This window comes from Mauremys mutica, chromosome 10 (assembly GCF_020497125.1).
Source record: "Mauremys mutica isolate MM-2020 ecotype Southern chromosome 10, ASM2049712v1, whole genome shotgun sequence".
Classification (NCBI taxonomy): domain Eukaryota; kingdom Metazoa; phylum Chordata; order Testudines; family Geoemydidae; genus Mauremys; species Mauremys mutica.
Window position 1 is genome coordinate 46895624 of NC_059081.1, and position 24034 is coordinate 46919657.

Sequence of the window (24034 nt, forward strand, 5' to 3'; positions counted from 1 at the left end):
AGAAAGGTAAAAGAAAACCCTCTGGGAGAGATTAGCATACCAGCTACTCTCACAGACGACAGATTCAAAACACAGAGGATGTTCCCCTGGGCAAAAACTTAGTACACCAATGAAAATACCCAAATACCCAATTTGATTCTACCTCTAATTGCACAAGACAGTTACAAAGAAATAAACATAAACCTATTTATTCCTTTCTAAAACTTACTACTCTAATAAGAGGCTGGTTCCTTGATCTTTTTCACTCCGGCTGAAACTGAAAACTAACAAAGGAAAAAACCCTCCTTCCTTTTGAAACATCTTGTTCCCCCATTGGTTCCTCTGGTCAGGTGTCAGCTAGGCTAGGTGAACTTCTTAACCCTTTACAGGTAAGAGGCATTAACCCTTAATTATCTGTTTATGACAGGCTTCTAGACTGTTGGGGCTAAATTTTCAGAAGACAAATATCTAGGTTCCGTTTTAAAACTGTACACAAAATTGTGCTTGATGTTGCAAAGACTCTCCGTTATGAAAAGTTTGACCTTTAAAAAATTCCCCCTGGCCTGTAGGAATGTAAGGCCTGTTTCTCCTCTCCACTGTGACCTCTTTGTGCTTTTCTAGGATCTCTAGAAAGAACCCCCTCCCCCTCCAACCCTGGAAACTTCTCACTTTGTGTAAAACTGGTAAGGCAGCTTTATGTTCTGCTATGGCAGTCTCCGGTATAGAGGCACTCTAGGGACAGGTAAGATGGGTCAGTCATTGGAACACAGAGGTAGGAGGCATGGCAAGAATACATCATGCTCCATCTGTTCTTCACTGCCAGTAGCTCTAGCAATATAAACTCACTGTTATTCAGTGGAATTCACCATACAGGTAAGCAAATGCCACCACAGTAGAGGAGGAAATTTAAAAGGATAGGACTGTAAAAGGAAGTATGAAGTATGAAGTTTATTTATAAAACACAGTTGCTGAATCATGGTTTGTGAATACTGGCATGATACTGGACCTCCTGAGGTCCCTTCCAACCCTGAGATTCTATGATTCTATGATATTCAAGTCAACAGGCCAGATGAAATTCATCCTAGGGTAATTAAGGAACTAGCTGAAGCTATCTCGAACTGTTAACAATTATCTTTGAGATCCCCTTCAGAAAGGGTGAGGTCCCAGAGGATGGAGGAGGGCAAACATAGGATCTATCTTTAAAAAGGGAAATAAAGAGGACCTGGGAATTATAGACCAGTGAGCCTAGTGTCTATACCTGAAATGATACTGGAACAAATTATTAAACTATTTGTAATCACCTAGAGGATAATAAGCATGGATTGGTCAAGAACAAATCACACCAAAAACAACATAATTCCATCTTTTCCAAGGTTACTGTCCTACTGGATAAGGGGAAAGCAGTAGATATGGTATGTCTTGATTTTAGTAAGGCTTTTGATACAGTACCACATGACATTCTCATAAGCAAATTAGGGAAATATGCTCTAGCTTAATTTAATATAAGGTGTGTGCACAACTGATTGAAAGATCATACTCAAAGACTAGTTATCAGTGGTTTGCTGTCAAATTAGGATGATGTATCTAGTGGAGTCCCACAGGAGCCAATCTTGGGTTCAGTACTAGTCAATATTTTCATTAATGACTTGAATAACGGACAGGAGAGTATAACTCTAAAATTTGCAGATGACACTAAGCTGGGAGAGGTTGCCAGCACTTTGGAGTACAGGATTAGAATTCAAACCAATCTTGACAAATTGGAGAATTGGTCTGAAACCAACAAATGAAATTCAATGAAGTCAAGTGCAAAGTACTTCCCTTAGGAAGGAAAAATCAAATGCAGAACAAGTTGAGGAAAAACTGGCTAGGTGGTAGTACTGCTGAAAAGGACCTGGAGGTTATAGTGAATCATGAATTGATATGAGTCATCAATGTGATGCAGCTGCAAAAAAGGCTAATATCATGCTGGGGTGTATTAATAGCAGTGTGGTATGTAAGACATTGAAGGTAACTGTCCCACTCTACTCTACACTTTTGAGACCTCAGCTGGAGTGCTGTGTCCAGTTCTGGGAACCACACTTCAGGAAAGATGTGGACAAATTGCAGGGAGACCAGAAGAGAGCAACAAAAATGATGAAAGGTCTTGGAAACCTGAGCTATGGGGGAAGGTTAAGAAAAAGGACAAGGTTAGTCTTGAAAAAAAGACTGAAGGGGGAACCCGATAATTTATTTGAGGATTGTTAAGGGCTGCTGTGAAGAGGATGGTGTTCAATTCTTCTCCAGGTCCACTGAAGATAGAACAAGAAGTAATGGGCCTAATCTGCAGCAAGGCAGACTTAAATTAGATATTAGGGAAAACTTTCCAATTATAAGGATTGTTAAGCTCTGGAATAGGTTACCAAGGGAGGTTGTGGTATCCCCATCATTGGAGGTTTTTAAGAACTGGTTGGAGAAAAACCTATCATAGATGGTTCAGGGTTACTTGGTCCTGCCTCAGCACAGGGAGCCTTATTTGATTTCTCTGATCTCTTCCAGTCCTATATTTCTGTGCTTCTATGATTTTAATTAAACAATTATTCACAATTTTTTTGTTCTAGTATTCAACCATCTGTATTGGTTCCCATATAGGGAAGAAAGGACACGTTAAAAATTATACATGCAGGAGTGCAATGAAAGTTTGGCTTTGCTGCCTACTACAGATTACTCTTGTTCATCGTGGTATATATTTAATTCCTTGTTGGAATTGAAACTGTGTGTTCATTAACAAGAATCTAAAATGCTATCTAAAGTGAATTGCTCACTGATGACTAGTTTAAGTCACTGCAGTATCACTTTATATCATGTTTGTTTGATCCAGAATAATTTAACATCAGAAACTGGCTTATTGAAGTTAAATATTGTATTGCTGACAGGAAAAGACTATGCCATGTATCACCAGATGGCACTACTACGTGTCTTCAACGTTCTTTGTCTTAGCATGTGAATAAATGTTCAGTTTTGAGAAGATATGCTGCTCTGCATTGTTAGTTTTCTGTGCAAGAAGCAGGAGTTTGACCTCTGCCTTGGTGTATGATTGGAATAAATTCTTGAGGCAGAATAGCACCCTAGGATCTAGGCATTGGTGTTGGGCTGAGATACCTGAAAGAAGGGAAGGCCTCCATGCTGCTTGACAACCTTTGTTCCAGGACTGATGTATATATGCAAATAAAACCTGGGAAGCGAACCTGGAAAAAACAGACATCTGTACCCACTCAGCAGAAGGGTGACAAAATATTAATCTTTTTCTTTTCTGTTTATATCAGTAACCACAACATATACCATGTTTTACTTAATTATATTGCATTTCTTATTTTCCATAATAACCCATGACTTTGTCTCTAGCACTATCACAGAAATGCTCATTTCATTTTCTCTGATTGGGGCAAGAAAGACAGCTGTCTTAGAGTTCAGAGATAAGGATTACTGTGAAAACATAAAATCCTTCTGTTTGTTCTAGCATTTAGACCGATAAAGACATAAAGAGCCATGCAAGAATCTTAAAATTATTTTCCTTTTTCATGGCAGGAAAAAAATTACTTTGGGAATTGAAGTTGGTATTCATCTATCGCTCAAGATAACCCACCTTATTTTAATAAAAGAAAATAAACTGTCAGGACAAAATAGCAAAAGCTTGCTTTTGTCCAGAAAATTTAGCAAATGTGATATAAAATGTCAGACAATTTACACAGCTATAGCACAATGTTGTTTTTACAAGGCATCTTGAGTGGGAACATATTGAAGATAAGTGTTTAGTAACAGACTAAAAAGACTATGACTGCACTATAGAGGCAAATCAAGAGAGCTTGTCTTTTGAGAGGAACATAAATAACCATTTTAAATTTAAAAAAAAAACAGGTTTAATGAATGGCCTGATGCTACTCAGAGGCACAATGGAAACAAATGTCTTTATTGCTTAAGTACTTTAAAAAAAGTTTATATCATGGTAGAGGAAAAATAGCAATCACAATAAAGAAAACAAGATTAATGAGTTTATAAAATGAAAGTGTTTGTTAAAAACAGCTGATAAGGGATAAAAAAAAAGGTAGAACACAAACAGAACAATTGGTTTAGAAAGAGAAATTAATGACTGAATTAATTTGTATTTCTGATTATTGCCATGGACACAGCTCCGCAGCCCCCACATCTAAACCCACGTGGTAGTTTCACCTCTGCCTCAACATAAATGCAATGAATTCCACAGAGCTAGACTGACTGATAGTGCTTTGGGATGTTAATTAGCAGTAGATCCTGAAATAAATTCTAATCTACTGCCATGCAACTGTTCATTGTAATTGATTACATTATTGATAGTATACACATAATTTCCTCTGCTTTGTAGCCAGAGACTTAATTTTTGAGAAAATAATTGAGTAAAACTTCTTGCATCTTAGCATAACAACACACTTTTAGTCCATTGCTGTGTGCTTGATGGTTACTCAAGAAGTATTTTTATATAAGCCTATATGTTGTATCCCATAGGACACTAAGCGCCCTGTATTCACAGCCTACACACGATTCTAATAATCTTTATACAAAATGTGTCTTGTGAGGTAATAATTGAAAACTAATAACTCGCTGATCACTAATAGTGTCCGATATGATGTATATTAAGAATTAGGAATATATGCTGGAAATATGATTAAAGTGTGTGTGTAAACCAGGTATGTCAGCGAGAGTTGTTAAATAGATCTATCCTAAACCAAGGAATGTGGCTTTACCTCAAATTACATAATAGCAGTAAACAGACCCATCAAGACAGCAGAGGGAAGGGATGGAAGGAAATAGACCAATTTGCATTTCAGCAAACACAAATGGGGGAAGAAAGAGCGTGGAGCTTCCTTCATCACCAGTTTCCATGTCACCTTCCACACATCTTGAATAAACTTTACTTTGAGGGATAACTCTCAGAGGAATACATTTCAAAGGTTTACTGGTCTATAAAGATAGGGGACTGAAGGTCAAGGAATTGTATACAATGTTACTGTATTATAAAAGTGTAGAAAATGAGTTTTTTTCTGAACGCTGATGAGACATTGGTGATAAAATCATTGTGAAAAGTATGTATTAGCACTATGTGAGGTAACAGGGATACCTAGTGATATTATGTTAAAGTCTGTGATCAAATAGGGAGAAGCAGGTTCCTTCGCAGACAGAAGAGAGACAGCTATCTACTTGTCTCCAGTGAAAGTAAGCAAGGTGTTACAAGAAACAATGGAAGCCCTATTTACATAGAAATCAAAAGGGAGATGGGAAGCCCACTGGAAGGGGAAAATCATGCAATCAACCTGTTTTTGAAACAGTCATTGAACTTTGGAAGATGTAAGCAAGGAAGTAAACCATCTTTGGCATCAATCACTAGAAAGACACAAGGTAACAAAGCTCTTACAAGCTGACAAAAATGGGTCCTGGAACCAAGGGGTTGGGGAGTTGAAGTCTCTGGAAACAGAATATAGGTGTGAGAAACCATCTTGAACAAAGCCTGTATCTTGCTAGATTAAGTTTTAGATTTAGATGCATGTTTTCACTGACTGCTTTTAATCCTAACTTTTTATTCCTTTCATTTGGCATCACTTAATCCTATGTATATTTTGTGAATAAATGTTTTACTTTTACTACACACCAACTTTGTACTGTTTAAAATGAATACACATTTCACCCCAGTTAATAACCTGCAATGTGCTTTTGTGTCTTTAGAGGAACGAACAAATTACACTGTTTCTCTGAACTGACCAGTAGAGGACTGGATGCTGCAGAGCACAAGGTTTGAGTAAACTTTTGGGAGTGTGTTAGGGGCACCTTGCTGGTTGTCACCAAGGTTGATGGAAGCCACAGTAGAGCTGTAGCCAGGCTGAGGTGGTCAGAGCTGCTGAACCAGGGCTGTCTGTCTAGCACACAGACACCAAGGGTATAACTTGCATGTTGGTAGGCTGGTTGTGAGCTTCTCATGTTGGGATCTACAGCAGCAAAGCATTGTAAGTCACATAGGGTTGCAGGGCAAGTGGTGATACAACCCCATACTTATCTAGATTACAACCCAAACCCTGTCATACACCAGCAGTAACATTAAAAAATATGATTGTGATGTATACCACCTCCAAATCCCATCTCCTCCAGGGTCTTTTCGCTTCTCCCCTTGTGTTTGCCCACAGAAGCCTGATGGCAACACAATTTCCTGGGAGTGGACACCTCCTAGTTGGTAGGTTCCAGAAACGCTTTACGCTTTAGGACATCTCCTGAGATATTGTGTTCTCTTCTTTTTGGGGACATCTGTAATCAAATGTTCACCCAACAGTAATATTAATAAAATGAGGTTTATTACTCACAGCATAGTTTTGTTAACAGTTGTGTGATACAAAACCTAGGCTCCAGATATTTGGAGATGCTATTCCAATATCGTGTAATCCTGCTGCCTACTTTCTCCAAGTTACATTAAAAGTGCCTTATTTTAGTAAGGAGGATGCAGCTAGAACAATATTTGGCATCTAATCAGAAGATCTTATATAGACAGATTAATTATAGATCGTTAAAAAAAATTCCATCAAACCTGTTTCAATGGAAAATCAGGTTTTCAACTAAATTAATTTTTTAATTGTCTTTTTATGAAAATGTTTGACATGTTGTCAAAATACTGAATGTTCAAAAACAGATTTTTTTTCCAAAAAACAAACTATTTAAATCGAAATGGCACCAAGGTTTATCATGGGAGTTGTGGTTTGGTTGCCTCCTACTCTCATTCTTCTCTAAGGCCTGGGTTTTCTGACTGGACTACATTTCCCATGACATACTGTGGTAAGCACCCCCTATGATGAAGTTCCTTCCCTCATGAAGAGAATTAATTTTTTCACAAAACTATACATGTAAAACAAACCTGTTTTCTGACCAGCTCCAAGTGGTATATCAGAAACAGTGTGTTCTATGAACTAGGGAGGTTGGAGAATTGGGATCTTGTTGGAACTGGTCAATTTTTTTTAAATGAACATTTTTTCTTGTTTAATTTTTTTTGGTAAAATTTTGTGTCAAAAATTGGTGACATCTGTTTCATTTTTCATTAAATTATTATTTTTCTGACTTATTTTAAAATGTTGAAAATGTTATCAAATAGTTGTTGAAATTCAATAACTATTTCAAAGTTTTTAATTTTTTTAATTGCGAACACCTTTGAAAAAAGGGGTCTGATTTGAACCCTTGAAAACGAAAACTACTTTGGGTTTTTGACATTCTTTCCAAAATTATTTTTTTTCTTTTTCAACTGTCTCTAGTTCAAGTTCTAATACTGACTTATGGTGTAGAAACTGGAGCAAAGCAACAGTACCCCGTGACTGAAAAGCCTGGTAATTCAAATTAACTCCTTCATTAACTCCCACAGGTGAACTGGTGTCTTCTAATGCATTGTGGTGTATATTTAGAAGACTGCGCTCTGTCCCCAGAAGGGGAGAAAAACAGCAAGGACTGACTGAGAAAAGGATCAGTCAGACTCTGCGTGACCGGGAAGGACTTTGCTTTGCCCAAGCCTGTGTCTCCAAGGCAAAAAGGGACTGAGTCAGCTGAGGAGAAGCAGGTACTTTGCCACACGTGGTGTCAGCAGTGGGAATATCCCTGGAGTTGACCCCGGAACAACGATCAGAAGTGATCAGCCTGATCGAACGCAACCTGGATGTGTTCTCGGAAAAGCCAGGCAGGACTACTGAGGTTCACCATCACATCTTCACAGATCCTGGAGTGAAGGTGAACGTCAAGCCATACCGGATCCCAGAGGCCAAGAGAGAGGAGATTAGGAAAGAGGTCAGGAAGATGCTGGCCTTAGGAGTCATCGAAGTATCTCATAGTCAGTGGTCCAGTCCCGTGGTTTTAGTGCCTAAGCCGGATGGCAGTATGAGGTTCTGCAATGACTTCCGCAAGCTGAATGAGGTGTCCCGATTTGATGCATACCCTATACCCAGAATAGATTAACTGATTGACAGACTGGGAAAGGCACGGTTTATGTCTACCCTTGACCTTACTAAGGGCTATTGGCAGATCCCCCTGGCTAAGGCCGGCAAGGAAAAGACGGCCTTTGCAACTCCAGAGGGACTATATCAGTACACTGTTCTCCCCTTTGGACTAGATGGGGCCCCCGCTACTTTCCAATGGCTAATGGACAAACTGTTATGACCCCATGGAAAGTACGCGGCTGTCTATCTCGATGACGTCATCATATATAGCCCCGACTGGGAGACGCACATGGAGAAGGTAGAAGCAGTCCTAGACACCCTGAGGAAGGCAGGACTGACTGCAAATCCCTCCAAATGTTCAATCGGGTTAGCTGAGGCCAAGTACCTTGGGTATATAGTGGGGAGGGGCGTGGTGAAGCCCCAGCTCAACAAGTTAGAAGCTATACAGAAGTGGCCCCGACCACTCCGGAAAAAACAGGTCAGAGCATGCCTGGGACTAGTGGGGTACTATAGACGGTTCTATTATATCCTTGGGGCAGCCGGTGTAGGAAACAATCACTTGAGGCCAGAGAGCAGGCAGCTAACCAAAACCTCCATTTTATTTACATATATACAGAGAGCTCCTCAGCCGGTTGAAACCGGTTGAGCTAACCCATAATAATCTAACTCAGTTGCCATAGCAACAAAACCATGACAACCAAATACACAACATATTCCTCCCCCCAATAAGAACATCCCTAAATAAACACACACTAGACTAGAGAAGGAGGGTAGACTGCCTCCATTCCCGGCTAAACCCTGGGGATTATTTTGCCCCATAACCGTGGGTTCGCCCTAGCTAAAGATCCAGCCGATGAGGAGGCCTTCTGTCTCTAGGTGGATTACGGCGAACTACTGGTGTTATTGCACCCGAAAGCACTAGGGGCTCAGGGTCCGCAGCACGAACAGGTGAGGAGGTGGTATCAGCTCGTGCTGGGCAAAGGGGTATCTCAGCCGCCGGCAGTAATGGAGGAGAACAGTCAGAAACAGGTGACTCGTGATTCGATCCCTCACCAGAAGAGGTGAAGTCAGACCCCTCAACTGCAGATGGGTCCTGAGGACTGGCATGACCTGGCAACAGCTGATCTACATGTCGCCGCCAGGTAAGATTCTCTGCAGTCCAGACTGTGTAGGAAACAGGTCCTGTCTGAGTGATGACTGTGGCCGGAACCCATTTAGCTCTGGAAGTATAACTCCGAGCCAAAACTGGCTGTCCCGGGCTAAAGGTTTGGTCTTTTGCTCTGGGTGCCCGTCTGATGACTTGATATTGCTGCTGATGTTGCACAATTTGTCGGGGTTCAGAAGGTTTCAGCAGATCAAAGCAAGTGCGCAGCTGTCGTCCCATCATTAGAAAGGCCGGAGATGCGTGGGTCGTAGCATGAGGTGTGTTTCTGTAGGAAAGTAAAAAGGTATCCAGACGCTTTTGAATGGAGTGTTGTCCCCTTGCTGATTTCAAAGCGTTTTTCATTGTCTGCACAAATCTTTCAGCTAATCCATTGGTGGACGGATGATATGGTGCTGACGTGATGTGGTGTATCCCATTTGCTTTCATAAAATTTTGAAACTCCTGAGAAACGAACTGCGGTCCGTTGTCGCTCACAAGTTGTTCTGGCAGACCAAAACGACTAAAGAGTCCTCGTAGTTTTTGGATAGTACTCTCTGCAGAAGTGGACTGCATTATAGAGACTTCTGGCCATTTAGAATGGGCATCTATTGCCACCAAGAACATGCTTCCTTCAAGGGGGCCAGCAAAGTCAACATGAATACTTGCCACGGGTTTTCAGGCCAGTCCCATGGGTGTAGGGGTGCCCACTGGGGTGCATTCCTCACACCCTGACATGACATACAAGCTTTTGCCTTCTCTTCAATAGCGCTGTCCAGTCCAGGCCACCAAAAATAGCTTCGTGCAATTTCCTTCATGCGCACTATTCCACAGTGACCGGAATGTAGCTGTTCTAACATCTGTGATCTCAGTGGTGGTGGAATAATGACACGTCTCCCCCACAACAAACAACCAGATTGGACCGATAACTCCGTCCGCTTGGACATGTAGGGAACAAGGTCGGATGAGACCGGAGAGGTTTGTCGAGATGTTCCATGCATCACCAGGTCCATAACGTGGGACAATACTGGGTCAACGCGAGTTGCCTTCTTTATCTGCGTGTGTATTCTCTACCTGTTCAAAGTAGAAGATTTCCTTGTGGGCACTATCTTGGTGTTTGACCGGCAAAGGCAACCTTGAGAGGCCATCTGCATTGCCGTGTAGAGTGGATTTCCGATATTTGATTTCATATGTGTGTGCTGAAAGTAACAATGCCCAACGTTGCATACGACTAGCAGCTAATGGGGGAATGCCTGTGTAAGGTCCAAAAATTGATGTCAGAGGTCGATGGTCTGTGAGAAGAGTAAATTTTCGCCCAAACAGGTACTGATGAAACTTCCGAATTCCAAAAACAATTCCTAATGCCTCACGTTCGATTTGGGCGTAGTTAGTTTCTGCTTTGCTTAGAGTGCGTGAAGCAAAAGCAATAGGTCTCTCTTCTCCTGAAGGCATAATATGTGACACGACTGCTCCCACTCCATAAGGGGAGGCATCGCAGGCCAATTGCAGTGGTAAGGATGGATCAAAGTGCGTTAGAACTTCAGAATTTAGCAATGCATCCTTAGCTTTGTTAAACGCAACATCACAGGCTTCAGTCCACTTCCAGGCCTTGTTCTGCCCAAGGAGCTCATGAAGTGGTTTTAGCAGTGTGGCTAACTGTGAGATGAACTTTCCATAATAGTTCAGGAGTCCTAGAAACGAGCGCAGCTGGCTTACATTTCGAGGTGGGGGAGCCTCCACAATAGCTTTAACTTTTGCAGGGGCCTTATGAAGACCTGCAGAATCAATGATGTGTCCCAAATATTCAACAGAGGGCTTGAAGAATTCACACTTGTCTTTGCGAACTCGTAGGCCATACTCTTCCAGTCTTTGTAGGATAGCCTCTAAATTCTTTAAGTGATCCTCTTCATTTCTTCCAGTGACCAGGATATCATCCAGATAGCACTGAACTCCTGACAAGCCACACAAGATCTGGTCCATAGCCCTCTGGAACAGGGCGGGAGCAGATGTTATTCCGAAGGGTAGACGACAGTATCGATAAAGCCCCTTATGAGTCACAATAGTCAACAGCTCTTGGGACTTTTCATCGACGTGCATCTGTAAATATGCTTGACTCAGATCAATCTTACTGAACTTTTGTCCCCCAGCCAGGCCTGCGAAGAGGTCATCGATGCGGGGAAGCGGGTATTGCTCTGCACACAACACTGGGTTGACAGTGACTTTAAAATCACCGCAAATCCGGAGAGAGCCATCTTTCTTCACGATTGGAACGATAGGAGTGGCCCATGAGCTATGGGTAACTGGTATTAGGACTCCATTGGTGACCAGGCGCTCCAGGTCTGCTTCAACTTTTGGCCTGATGGCATATGGCACAGTTCGGGCTTTCAGATATTTTGGTGGACTGCCAGGTTTAATGTTCAATGTCACAGTGATTCCCTTCATACTTCCCAAATCATCTCCAAAAACAGCAGCATGTTTCCTTAGTATAGGGGTTAGACTGGTTTCTTCTTTAGTCATCCGGTGCACTTCTGCCCAGTTCAGTTGAATCTTCCCAAGCCAAGACCTACCCATTAAGGCTGGGTAGTTACCTCTCACCACAAACAGTGGCAATTTAGCCACCTGTCCATTGAGCTCCACCTTAACATCAATAGTGCCCAGCATAGGCACAGCTTCTCCCGTATACGTCTTCAGAACAGTTTTTGTTGCCTTAAGCGGAAGATGCTGTAGCTTTTCTTTATACACAGTCTCGGAGATCAGTGAGATGGCTGCACCGGTGTCCAGTTCCATGCGTATACGTTTGCCATCCAATAACGGGGTTACCCAGTATTCATGTGAGCCCATTGCCAAAGACAAAACATGCAGTGGCACTTCCTCTTGCGAAGAGGTGTCACCTTGATCATCCTGGGTCTGCTCTAGGGTATGCAGGGTTCCTCTTTTTGTCGGCCAGACCACAGGCCTCTTTTTCTTTTGTTTACAGGCACACTCAATGTGTCCCTTTTTGCCACAGTGTCGACACACCAGGTCCTTACACCAGCATTCTGATGCCTGGTGACCCGGCTTACCACAGCGGTAACATTCTTGACTCTGCACAGTTTTGTGGGTCGGTTCTTGTGACACTTTTTGCACCCTAGGGGGTGCACCGATGTATTGTGCCTCCCTTGTAGCCAGTTCCATGGAGACAGCAATATCAACAGCCTTCTGTAATGTAAGCTGAGCCTCTGTCAGTAGGCGCTTCCGTATAGCTTCACTGTACAGGCCACACACTAACCTGTCACGCAGGGCATCATTTAACATCTCTTTAAATTCACAGTGTTCTGCTAGCTTTTTTAAAATGGCTACAAATTGTACAACTGTTTCATCTTCCTTTTGGTCTCTTTTGTGGAACCCTATATCTTTCAGCAATTACCAGTGGTTTTGGGGAGAAATGAGACCCCAGGATTTCCACAATGTCACTGTAAGATTTAGTCTCAGGCTTAACAGGGTGTAGTAAGCTGCGTAGCAGAGAGTAGGTTTTAGCCCCTACAACAGTTAAGAATATTGGCACCTTCTTCGCTTCTGTAATGTCATTTGCAATACCAAAAAGCTCAAAACGCTCAGTATACACATGCCACTGCTCTGTATTCTCATCAAAAGGCTCCAGGGGCCTGGTCAGAGTAGCCATGATTTTTAGTTTCATTTTCACAGTCAGTGCAAACAAGCAGCTTTTTTGTTTGTTTGTTCTTTACCTTAACTTCTACTTCCTTCTGTTACTGGAGCAGCACCGGAGTCTCACCCTCGTCGCCAGTATTATATCCTTGGGGCAGCCGGTGTAGGAAACAATCACTTGAGGCCAGAGAGCAGGCAGCTAACCAAAACCTCCATTTTATTTACATATATACAGAGAGCTCCTCAGCCGGTTGAAACCGGTTGAGCTAACCCATAATAATCTAACTCAGTTGCCATAGCAACAAAACCATGACAACCAAATACACAACAGGTTCATTCCACACTTCGCCACCAGGGCATGCCCATTAACACACCAAGCCGCTTTTGCAGATCTGAGGACGGCCCTCTGCACAGACCCCGTACTAGTAGCCCCAGACTGGGGGAAGGAGTTTATCCTACAAATGGACGCCTCTGAAGTCGGACTGGGGGCGGTGCTTTCACAAATGGTCGGAGATGACGAACACCCCATCCTCTTTCTCAGTAGGAAGCTCCTACCTAGGGAACGGAAATACACCATAGTGGAGAAGGAATGCCTGGCAGTAAAATGGGCCATAGAAAGCCTCCGATACTATCTACTTGGACGGAGGTTCACCCTGGTCACGGACCATGCCCCTTTGCAGTGGATGCACCAAAACAAGGACAAAAATGCAAAAGTGACAAGATGGTTTCTGTCGCTTCAACCCTTCCACTTCACAGTACGACATAGGTCTGGAACCCAACATGGCAATGTGGATGGCCTGTCGAGGGTGCACTGCTTTCCGACCCAAGTAGCCCAACCCCGTAGTGTTGAGGGGGGGGAGGCGGGGGATATGTGGCAAACCCAGGACAAATAGCTACCAAGGGAGGGGTAGTAATTAGTCCCAGAGGGGTTAAAAGACCACTCCCTATCCAGTGGGGAGAGATAGCCAAGGAGAAATTAGGTTCAGTTGGAACAGGGTTTACCAGGGAACTAATTAGGTTCAGCTGGCTCCAATTGCTGGAGACCTTTTTAAACCCTCCCTGGCAGGGAAGCAGGGGGGAGTGAGAGAAGCAGAGAAGCTGCCAGCAAGTAGGTGCAGCAAGACTCTACTCTCTTCCAGCAAGGAAGACTGCGCTCTGTCCCCAGAAGGGGAGAAAAACAGCAAGGGACTGACTGAGAAAAGGATCAGTCAGACTCTGCGTGACTGGGAAGGACTTTGCTTTGCCCAAGCCTGTGTCTCCAAGGCAAAAAGGGACTGAGTCAGCTGAGGAGAAGCAGGTACTTTGCCACAACACTCAAAACATGAAAAGATTGGTGAACTTCTTTGAAAGAAATTGGCCTCAAAGGGGCTTGATTCAAGAGATGAGTGATGGCTGGTGGATTTTAGATACAACACTTAACATATGGTGAAGGCTCAAATTCACTCCAAAGCAACATTAGCATTGTATATTAAATAAGTCAGTGATGTCTGTTTTCCAGTGGGCAGATGTTCACATGACAATTACTGCAACTGGCATCACAGGTGCTACGGGTTACAGGTGAGGCATATTGGTGGAGGTCTAATCCACAGCAGCCATTACAGTATTTGCTCTGTACGAAGAGGACTTGGTTAGTGGTTTTCAATATAGCACTTTCACAAGCACTAATTGCATTCCCATCTCTTTTTTTAAAGTGTGACAACAGCAAGTACTCAATTATCTCTTTTTTACAAACTCTCTCTGCTTTACCTCAGATTATCTGTAAACTAACACAGTCATCACAGTAAAACAAGCATCAACAAAACTGGATAATGGATAAGACATTAAACCCACAGGAAAGAAAATGAGTATTTAAATTGAGGAGACATCAAAAATCTGAATATAGGGATGTTTAGCATCAAGTCTACAACAAGATGAGACAAGAAGGAATTCATCAACAGAGGTTTGCTCTGAGTGGAATGGCACAGTAAAAAAGACAAGGAGGACTGACTTCAATCTAAGTTGTTCTTTGAAGAAAGGAAATTGTCAAAATTAGCAACTGTCTCATTCACGATTTACCGCAGTGTCATCAAGGCAACAGAAAAATGTGTTAGAATAAAACATCAAAGAAATGCTGTAAAGAGTATAAGGCTGAGGTAAGTAGAATTCTCCCTGTGAGATGCATCAAGCCTTAGTTTTATGAATGTTTATCTTTTGACTTGTTTAATTTTTAAGCTATTAGTCTGCACTCTTAGATAATAGACTTTTTTGTTGTCCTTTGGAGGGAGACAGACAGACACTTATGAATAGCCATTTCCTTAATAATTGTACAGTATTGGAGTAAATTACAATTCAGGCTGCAAAAGCTGGCCCTAAACAGCTATCTTAGCCACAAATGTCTGTCTGTCCACAGTAGACATGTTGCCCATCCTCCTAGTACCTGAGAGCCTAAATTTTTTAGGCACCTAGAAAATCACTGGAACAACAATGGGATCCACAAAGCCTGAGTTAGTTGTTAGGCTCCTTATAGAATTCATGGGGTGAGATAAGAGCCTAAGAGTGGGATCCACAAAAGCCAGCATGATAGGTAGGGAGCTGCCTAAACTAGCCAACAGGAGATTCTGAGGAGAGAGCTGTGTCCTAAGCTCTGCTCCTCTCACTGTGTGAGGCACCTATAGCTGCTTGTGATCCCCTCTTCTGGAGCCAGAAGGCTTAGGCACCTACGTTGTTTTTTGTGAAAATTCCATAGCCCAGTGGTTGGGGTATTCATTTGAAAGATGGAAAACTACTTCTCTTCAGACAGAGAGGGAAATTGAATGGGGTCTCCAGTGTCCTGTGTGAGTTTCTTAATCACTGGGCTAAAGCTCATAAGGGAGGCATCCCCCACTCCTGGCTGTTTTATGTGACATTTAGGGTATCTCTAAACATGCCTACTGGATTGGATGCTTTAGGGAAGATAGACATACCTGTCTTTCCCTGGTTTGAAGATCACATGTAATTTAGGCATGAGATAGGCAGCTGCCTAACTAGAGTGCGGAAGCAACATTTATGCCCAGAGGCAGAAACATAGGAACCAACCAAACAGAGGTTTTGTGGATTCCACCAGTGCCTAAAGCTCCCTTTGTGAGTCTAAACCTAAGTGACTTGCCCACAATCACAAAGGAAGTCTATGATAGAACAGGGAATAGAACCTGAGTTTCCCAAATCCTACACTAAGGCCCTAACCACTGGACCATGCACAGCACAGTTTGTATTTACTCTGAATGTTGGTAACTAGTGCTTAAAAATCATAGCAACTATGGTGTCAAATATCAGGTTAGACCCATGTCTTTCATTGTCAAGATAAATGACTGACACATTAGCCACAGATTCCCCAGCACCACCCCAGAAATGTCTCACCTATTCTGAGCCTGACTCTGCTTTCATGACCCCAGTGTGATTCCATTAACTCATTGGCAATGGAGGTTATCCTACTTGACATGAATGTAAGTGAGAGGAGAATCAGTGCCTTAACTGAAAACAGGTAGCTAATAATGCTTTGCTCTTAGACCCTGTTCTGAAGCCAAATGAAATCATTGTAAAAACTCCCAGTGACTTCCTTGGCCTTTAGGCCCTTATTGAAGCATGCTTTTTCATCTGCAATTGGTGTCTCAATTTTACAAACATGGTGCTATTCCCAGTTCTGCAAGAAATTCTCTTTTGCCAATGTTGTTCTTTGGTCACTGCCTATGTAAACAGATGTATAACCTCCCGCCCCCTTTCTGGAATAGGAAGTAGAGGTAACCATTTTTTCCAGGTTCTAGAATATGCTTTCATTTTGAAATGTGAGGTCAGGCCAATTCAGAGGTCAGTGATGAAAATATATCCTATTGCTGTATTTTCCCCCTCCTTAGCTTCATTGACAGAGAATTAGGTGTAATTTTCAAGTAATGTCCTTTCTTTTAGTTTCTTTTTATTTCTGATAAGAAATGCTTCTTACTGAATCAATGTCAAGATCTCCTTATGTTTCAAATGTCACTCTGGTGTCTACCTTTGTTAGCGGTAAGGGGAGACACAGGAACACTGGAAGCTGAACACATTTTAAAAGACATATAGCTTTTAATCTTATATATATTCAGATTAATCAAAATGTTCCAAAAACATTCTAGTTGCTACTGAGACTTAACCCTGCAAATTTGAAAGCAGGAGGCTTTCCCAGAAAACCATGGGCACTGAAGGTCAAAGTTTACACAACCCTCTCAAGTATAAAGATCCCCATCATGTGATTGAGCCTCCATTATATGCAGTTTCAAACTGCAGGAAGGTCACTGAGGGTAAGTAGCAGCTTTCTAGTTCTTACTGCCCCTGATACTGACTGATCAAACAGCCCATTTCCCAAACAGTAAGAAAGTGCTTAACTGATACATAAATCCATAAGTTAACACCAGCCTTTTCTGGGTGGAATAATATAACAATTTATAATCAAATGCCAGTAAGTTTTTTGTTTGTTGTTTTTTCAGAAAAACAAAAAAAACCCTTTTCTCCTAAACTAATACCTCCCTTTAAAGGTACGTGCTGCTTCAAAGCTTGCCAAGATACTGTGCAAGATGCTTGTGTGTTTTAGGATGACTCCAGAGCACCCAAAAAACAGGAGACTGCCTGCTGTAAAGACATGAACAAACAAATAAATGCCACCATTCACATATCCTCCCCAGCCCCTAGTGGGGATTTGACTTTTCCTATCACATGCATGACTACCCCCTATTGTGGCACAACTGCATCACAATATTTGTAACAGACATTTAGATCACGAACAAATAATTTCAAGATAGGTAGCCAGAGGCTCTCATGCCTCGCAAATATATTTTCTCCTTTTATTTCTTAACAGCATGTGCCTAGCTAAAATAATTCTGCAGGCCCTGTTATCTTTGGTATTTATCTATACTAAAGTGTTTAACTACAGATGCGTATGGCAAGGATTTAGGGTTTTGTATTTCCCAGCATCTCTTAATTGAGCAACAAAACACATTGCTAAATACTTTGTTGCTCCTCCATTGAACAGCATTATCGACAGACTGACCAGTGAGATGTAGTTTAGATCCACACTAAACATTACAGAAAGATGATGACCCATAGCCCAGTTTACTGAAACCCAACAATGACACTTGTCTATAGTAGAATATGTGTTTCAGAGTTAATGTTTCATAAATAGACAGGTTAGCTGTTTGTTCTCACCCTCACAGACTTCTAGGTTTGTGAGTCACCGTTGTGTAAAAGCTCCCTTAGCACTGGTGTACTGTAACTTTAGCATAAAGGAAGGAACATTACTGGTGAACTTTTAAATATAGTTACCAAAGGAGAGCGAGTGGGTCTAGTGGTTAGAGCATAGGCCTTGGCATCAGGACTCCTGGATTCTATTTAGTACGACCACTGACTGGCTACTTCAACTATTTTACCATTATTGGTACATATCAAATAAGGATGTTAACTTTAATTGAGTAAAAGCACAAAATACTGCAGCGTTGAAGTAGCTTCTTTGTGCTTAAAGATGAAGCTAGAAACCAGTTTTGCTGTTACAACCCTGATTTTTTTTCCTCCTGTTCCTGCTTGCCCCCACCATGTCCAATTTCCTCAGAAACAAACTAATCTCACTGCACTTTCACATGACACATCTCCTCCGAACATAGAATTTTTCTGAGAAGTCTTGAGAAAAATCAGAAAATTTAGTTTTAAAAATATGGTTATTTAAGTGGGCTTTTTGTGGCCTTTTTCAACATTTTACTAACTTTGGCTCAGACTTCCAAAATGATTTTGCTGATAAACCTGATCTTTATTTTGTTTTTTAGTCTTGCTGAGGGGAGTTGACAAATAGTTTTTGTTTTTTTTTGTTTCCACCCCCCTCAGGGAGTGGTGAGGGGTTATTGTGGGGAGTCCAAAGACAGATTGTCTAAAGAACTTGCCATGGACTGCATATACCCTACACTGAGTTAAGCAGGGACGAAACTAACTAGTACCCATTAGAGCAGGGGTAGAAAAAGAAGACAGTACCTCTAAGGAAAAGAGGAAATTCTCTGTCTCAGCCCGATCAGAAATTAGGCTCAGGATTCAACTATCAGGGTCAGGGTAAAGGGAGAGAGATGGGCTGGGGGTAGCAAACTTGGGTGCTCACTGGAAAGATGGTACAGAGCCATGAACTTTGGCCTCAGAAAGAGGGGTGGGTGTGTACAGAATCAGGACAAGGAAGTGTGATGCATGACTTGGGCCATGACAGCTCTATAGAACATAGAAGTAGAGCTGGAGAGGAAGGCAAGTGCATGGGGCCAGGGTCATTTGAGAAGGGGAGTGCAAGAGGGAAGGAGACATGGAAGGGAGGTACAGATGACAGTATTATTACTACTTGTATTATAATAGTGCCCTGAATCCGGGGCTCCACTCTGCTGGGTGCTGACAAAACATATAACTGAAACAAAAAACTTCCTTCAAAAGTTACAAGTGAAAGTGGAGCTAGTCAAAAAAGCTATATTTCCCATGAATAATTCATTTCAACCTTTTCCTAGACTTTTGATTTCTAATGAAAAATGTTCAGGTTTTGATTTATAGACTTTTTCTTCCCTCCTCATCTCCTCCCAACCCACACTGAAAGGGGTGTGTCTTTGGGTGGTGGTGTGGGGGGGGGGGCGTTGTCCTAAAAACAGCAGACCAAAATAATCTGGCTTTCAAAACTGAAAAATCAAATTGCTCGGCTTTTGGTTTTTCATTGAAAAAACAGAAAACTTCAGCTAAAACAAAACATTTCATCAAAATGTAATTTTGTTCAAAAAGCCATTTTTCATCAAAAATGTTTTGATGAAAAAAATCTCAATCAACTGCAGCTTAGAATGTGTCTCCATGACAGAGAGCAACCACCTCAAAATGATAGTTTCTTTACAAATATTCTCTGTTTAGATCCCACCACTTCCATATCAAAATGCCTGAAACTGAACAGTACATGGCCTGATTGCCTTCTATGATGAGATAACTGGCTCTGCGGCTATGGGGAAAGCAGTGGACATGCTATACCTTGACTTTAGCAAAGCTTTTGATACGGTCTCCCACAGTATTCTTGCCAGCAAGTTAAAATATGGATTGGATGAATGGACTATAAGGTGGATAGAAAGCTGGCTAGATCGTTGGGATCAACGGGTAGTGATCAATGGCTCGATGTCTAGTTGGCAGCCAGTATCAAGTGGAGTGCCCCAGGAGTTGGTCCTGGGCCAGTTTCGTTCAACATCTTCATTAATAATCTGGATGATGAGATGGATTGCACCCTCAGCAAGTTCAGAGATGACACTAAGCTGGAGGGTAGAGATAGGGTCCAGAGTGACCTAGACAAATTGGAGGATTGGGCCAAAAGAAATCTGATGAGGTACAACAAGGAGAAGTACAGAGTCCTGTACTTAGGATGGAAGAATCCCATGCACCGCTACAGGCTGGGGCCCAACTGGCTAAGCATCAGTTCCCCAGAGAAGGACCTGGGGATTACAGTGGACGAGAAGCTGGATATGAGTCAGCAGTGTGCCCTTGTTGCCAAGAAGGCCAATGGCATATTGGGCTGCATTAGTAGGAGCACTGCCAGAAGATCCAGGGAAGAGATTATTTCCCTCTATTTGGCACTGGTGAGGCCACACCTGGAGTATTACGTCCAATTTTGGGCCCCCCACTACAGAGAGGCTGTGGACAAATTGGAGAGTGTCCAGCAAAGGGCAACGAAAATGATTAGGGGGCCGGGGCACATGACTTATAAGGAGAGGCTGAGGGAACTGAGCTTATTCATTCTGCAGAAAAGAAGAGTGAGGGGGGGATTTGATAGCAGCCTTCAACTGCCTGAAAGGGGGTTCTAAGAGGATGAAGGTCGGCAGTTCTCAGTGGAGGCAGATAACAGAACAAGAAGCAATGGTTTCAAGTTGCAGTGGGGAAGGTCTAGGTTGGATATTAGGAAACACTATTTCACTAGGAGGGTGAAGCACTGGAATGGGTTACCTAGGGAGGGGTGGAATCTCCTTCCTTAGAGGTTTTTAAGGCCTGGCTTGACAAAGCCCTGGCTGGGAGGATTTAGTTGGTGTTGGTCCTGCTTTGAGCAGGGGATTGGACTAGATGACCTCCTGAGGTTTCTTCCAACTCTAATCTTCTGTGATTCTTTGTCCTTAGCCATATCCCTTCCATCACTTTTTCTCTGCCTGACTCATGTTACTTATATTACGTTTGCCCTGAATAAAATATGCAAATATTAAAATAATAAGTTACCAAGAGATTATAAAATGCAATTCCCTATGCAAGGGATCCATTACCAATACATTGTTTTTAAAAAAAAAAAAAAAAAGAGGAGTCCTTGTGGCACCTTAGAAACTAACCAGTTTATTTGGGCATAAGCTTTCATGGGCTAGAACCCACTTCCTCAGATGCATGGAGTGGAAAATACAGTAGCAGGTAGAAATACACAGCACATGAAAAGATGGGAGTTGCCTTACCAAGTGGGAGGTCAGTCTAATGAGACAATTCAGTTAACAGTAGGATACCAAGGGAGGAAAAATCACTTTTGTAGGGGTAATGAGAGTGGCTCATTTCAAACAGTTGACAAGAAGGTGTGAGTAACAGTAGGGGGAAATTAGTATGAGGGAAGTTACATTTTGTAATGACCCATCCACTCCCAGTCTTTATTCAGGCCTAATTTGATGGTATCCAGTTTGTAAATTAATTCCAGTTCTGCAGTTTTACATTGGAGTCTGTTTTTGAGTTTTTTTTTATTTAAGAATTGCCACTTTTAGGGAGACTGAAGAGTTCTCCTACTGGTTTTTGAATGTTATAATTCCTGATGTCAGATTTGTGTCCATTTATTCTTTTGCGTAGTATGCTGTAGTATGTTAATATAGTTGAAAGTACAAACTTGCATAGCCTACATATGCTTATATTAACTCAGAACATCATATAATCAACACACTTCATATCACCAATCTATAATTCCATTTCTATTAATAAATTACTATTTTGCTCCACCAAAACATCATACTACAGGAAAATGTATCAAATTGGCAAAAATCAGTCTAACCTGGGATTACATTCCTTTGGAAATCTTTACTACACATTTAGTAAAAGGTGTCAAAACTACTTTGGAGGCGTTCAGACATTGCAATAATGAGGGGTAGAGGTATATAGGTATTTAGTAAAACAAACTGCTCATTTCCATTAAAGAACAAAGTCAGCAAAATTAAGGTTAGGTGGATAGTATATGTGATAAATGAAGGGAGGAGGGTAGCTCCCTTTTATGGACCCAGCCAGCCAGTAGCTATAAAATCTCTTAGTAGCTGTTCTCTACTTGCTTTACCTGTAAAGGGTTAAAAGTCACTGTGATGTGTAGGTAAAAGGAACTGAGTGGACACTTGGCCAAAAGAGTCAATGGAAAGGCTAGAACTTTTTAAAATTGAAACAAGACTCCTCTTTTGTCAGTCTGTGGTTGTTCTCCGAGAGTGAGGGGACAGGAAAAAAACTATACTGTAAGAAGCTTGGGGCCAGGTATGAAAAAATCATCAGGATCATGCCTAGAAGCTTTTCATTTTAAACCCCAGATATGTAAGTAGATCAGGAAATCTAGGAAGACGCAATTAGGTTTATCCCTTTTATTTCTTTATGACTTGTGGACTCCTGTGTGCTAACCCCAAATGCTTTTCTTTTTCTCCTAACATTTAAGCTGGACCTCAGGAAAGTTATTCTTGATGATTAATCCTTGTAAGTGTTTTGTTTTTACATCTAGCAATAGCCTTAGTTTCCAGATTTATTTTCTTTCTTTTTGGTTTTAATAAAATTTACGTTTTTTTAAAAACAGGATTGGGGTTTTGTGTCCTAAGAGGTTTGTGTACATGTTATTTAATTAGCTGGTGGCAACAGCTGATTTCCTTTTTCTTTCTCAGCTCTTCCCCGGAGGGGTGAGGGGCGGGGGGAACAGAAGCAAAAGGGCTTGAGGGTACCCCACAGGAAGGAATTCCCAAGTGCGCCTTCCTGGATTCTCAGAGGAGTTTTGCACTTGGGTGGTGGCAGCATTTACCAATCCAAGGTCAGAAAAAAGCTGTAACCTTTGGAGTTTAATACAAGCCTGGAGTGGCCAGTATTAATTGTTAGAGTCCTTGCAGGCCCCACCTTCTGCACTCGAAGTGCCAGAGTGGGGAATCAGCCTTGACAGTATATATCAAATAAGATGATAGCAAGTAATGAAGGATTATACAGGAGGGGGAATTGTCTGTATCCCTTAATTGTTGGAGATAATATTGTCTAGTGCATGCAGTGTATTGGGTCTCAGCACTGACTGGTTCCTGCCGCTGACTGGATATGTGGCCTTTGTGAAATCACTTGTCTTCAGTGCCTCATCTTACTCACCTGTAAAATAGTATTGACCTACCTCACAACAGTTTGTGGAGATTAACTACTTAATGTTAGTAAGGCACCTCACAATTATTCAATGAAAAGTGCAATCTAAATGCAAAACATTAGTATTTCATTAGCAAGGATAAAACACTTCATGGCTTTTTAACAGCTGTAGAATTAAAAAAACAACAAAAACAACAGTAAGTGAAATCCCACCAAAGTCAATGCCAACACACCTATTGACTTTGGGTCCAGGATTTCACCCAGTGTAATTTGTGTGGTGTGTTAGAACTCCAGTAGATCACACTTTCAGCTTTAATTATGTTTAAGAAGGTTTAGCTTGAAAATTAATACAATTAATACAATTAATTATTAGTACTTTAAAAAAATAACTGTAATATGATCTTGATGTAAATAAAGTCCCTTTTCATTAATCAAATCAAGTAAACAAACAAAAATGTTAAGAAAATATTAAGTCTTCATATTAAAAGCTCCTGGTAAAGAACTCCAGTAGTTACATACATATTGCACCTCTTGTCACACATATGCCAATCCATCTTCCTCAAAATGGTCTAGTTAGCTGGGCAGAACTGTGGAACATGCTAACTGATCAGTTCAGAGCTGATCATGTAACTCTAGGAATTGGCATTTAAGTGCAAATTCCTACACTTAAATTATGTTTTGTTGGGAAAGCCTCTACTTTTCTGTAAGATGTACCCCAGACTTGAATACAGCAGTGGCTCCAGGCACCAGCGCTCCAAGCACATGCCTGGGGCGGCAAGCCATGGGGGGCGCCCTGCCGGTCCCTGCAAGGGCGGCAGTCGGGCAGCCTTCGGCTGCACACCTGCGGGAGGTCCACCGACCCGTGGATTCGGCAGCAATTCGGTGGGTACGCCGAAGCCGCGGGACCAGCGGACCTCCTGCAGGCAAGCCGCCAAAGGCAGCCTGC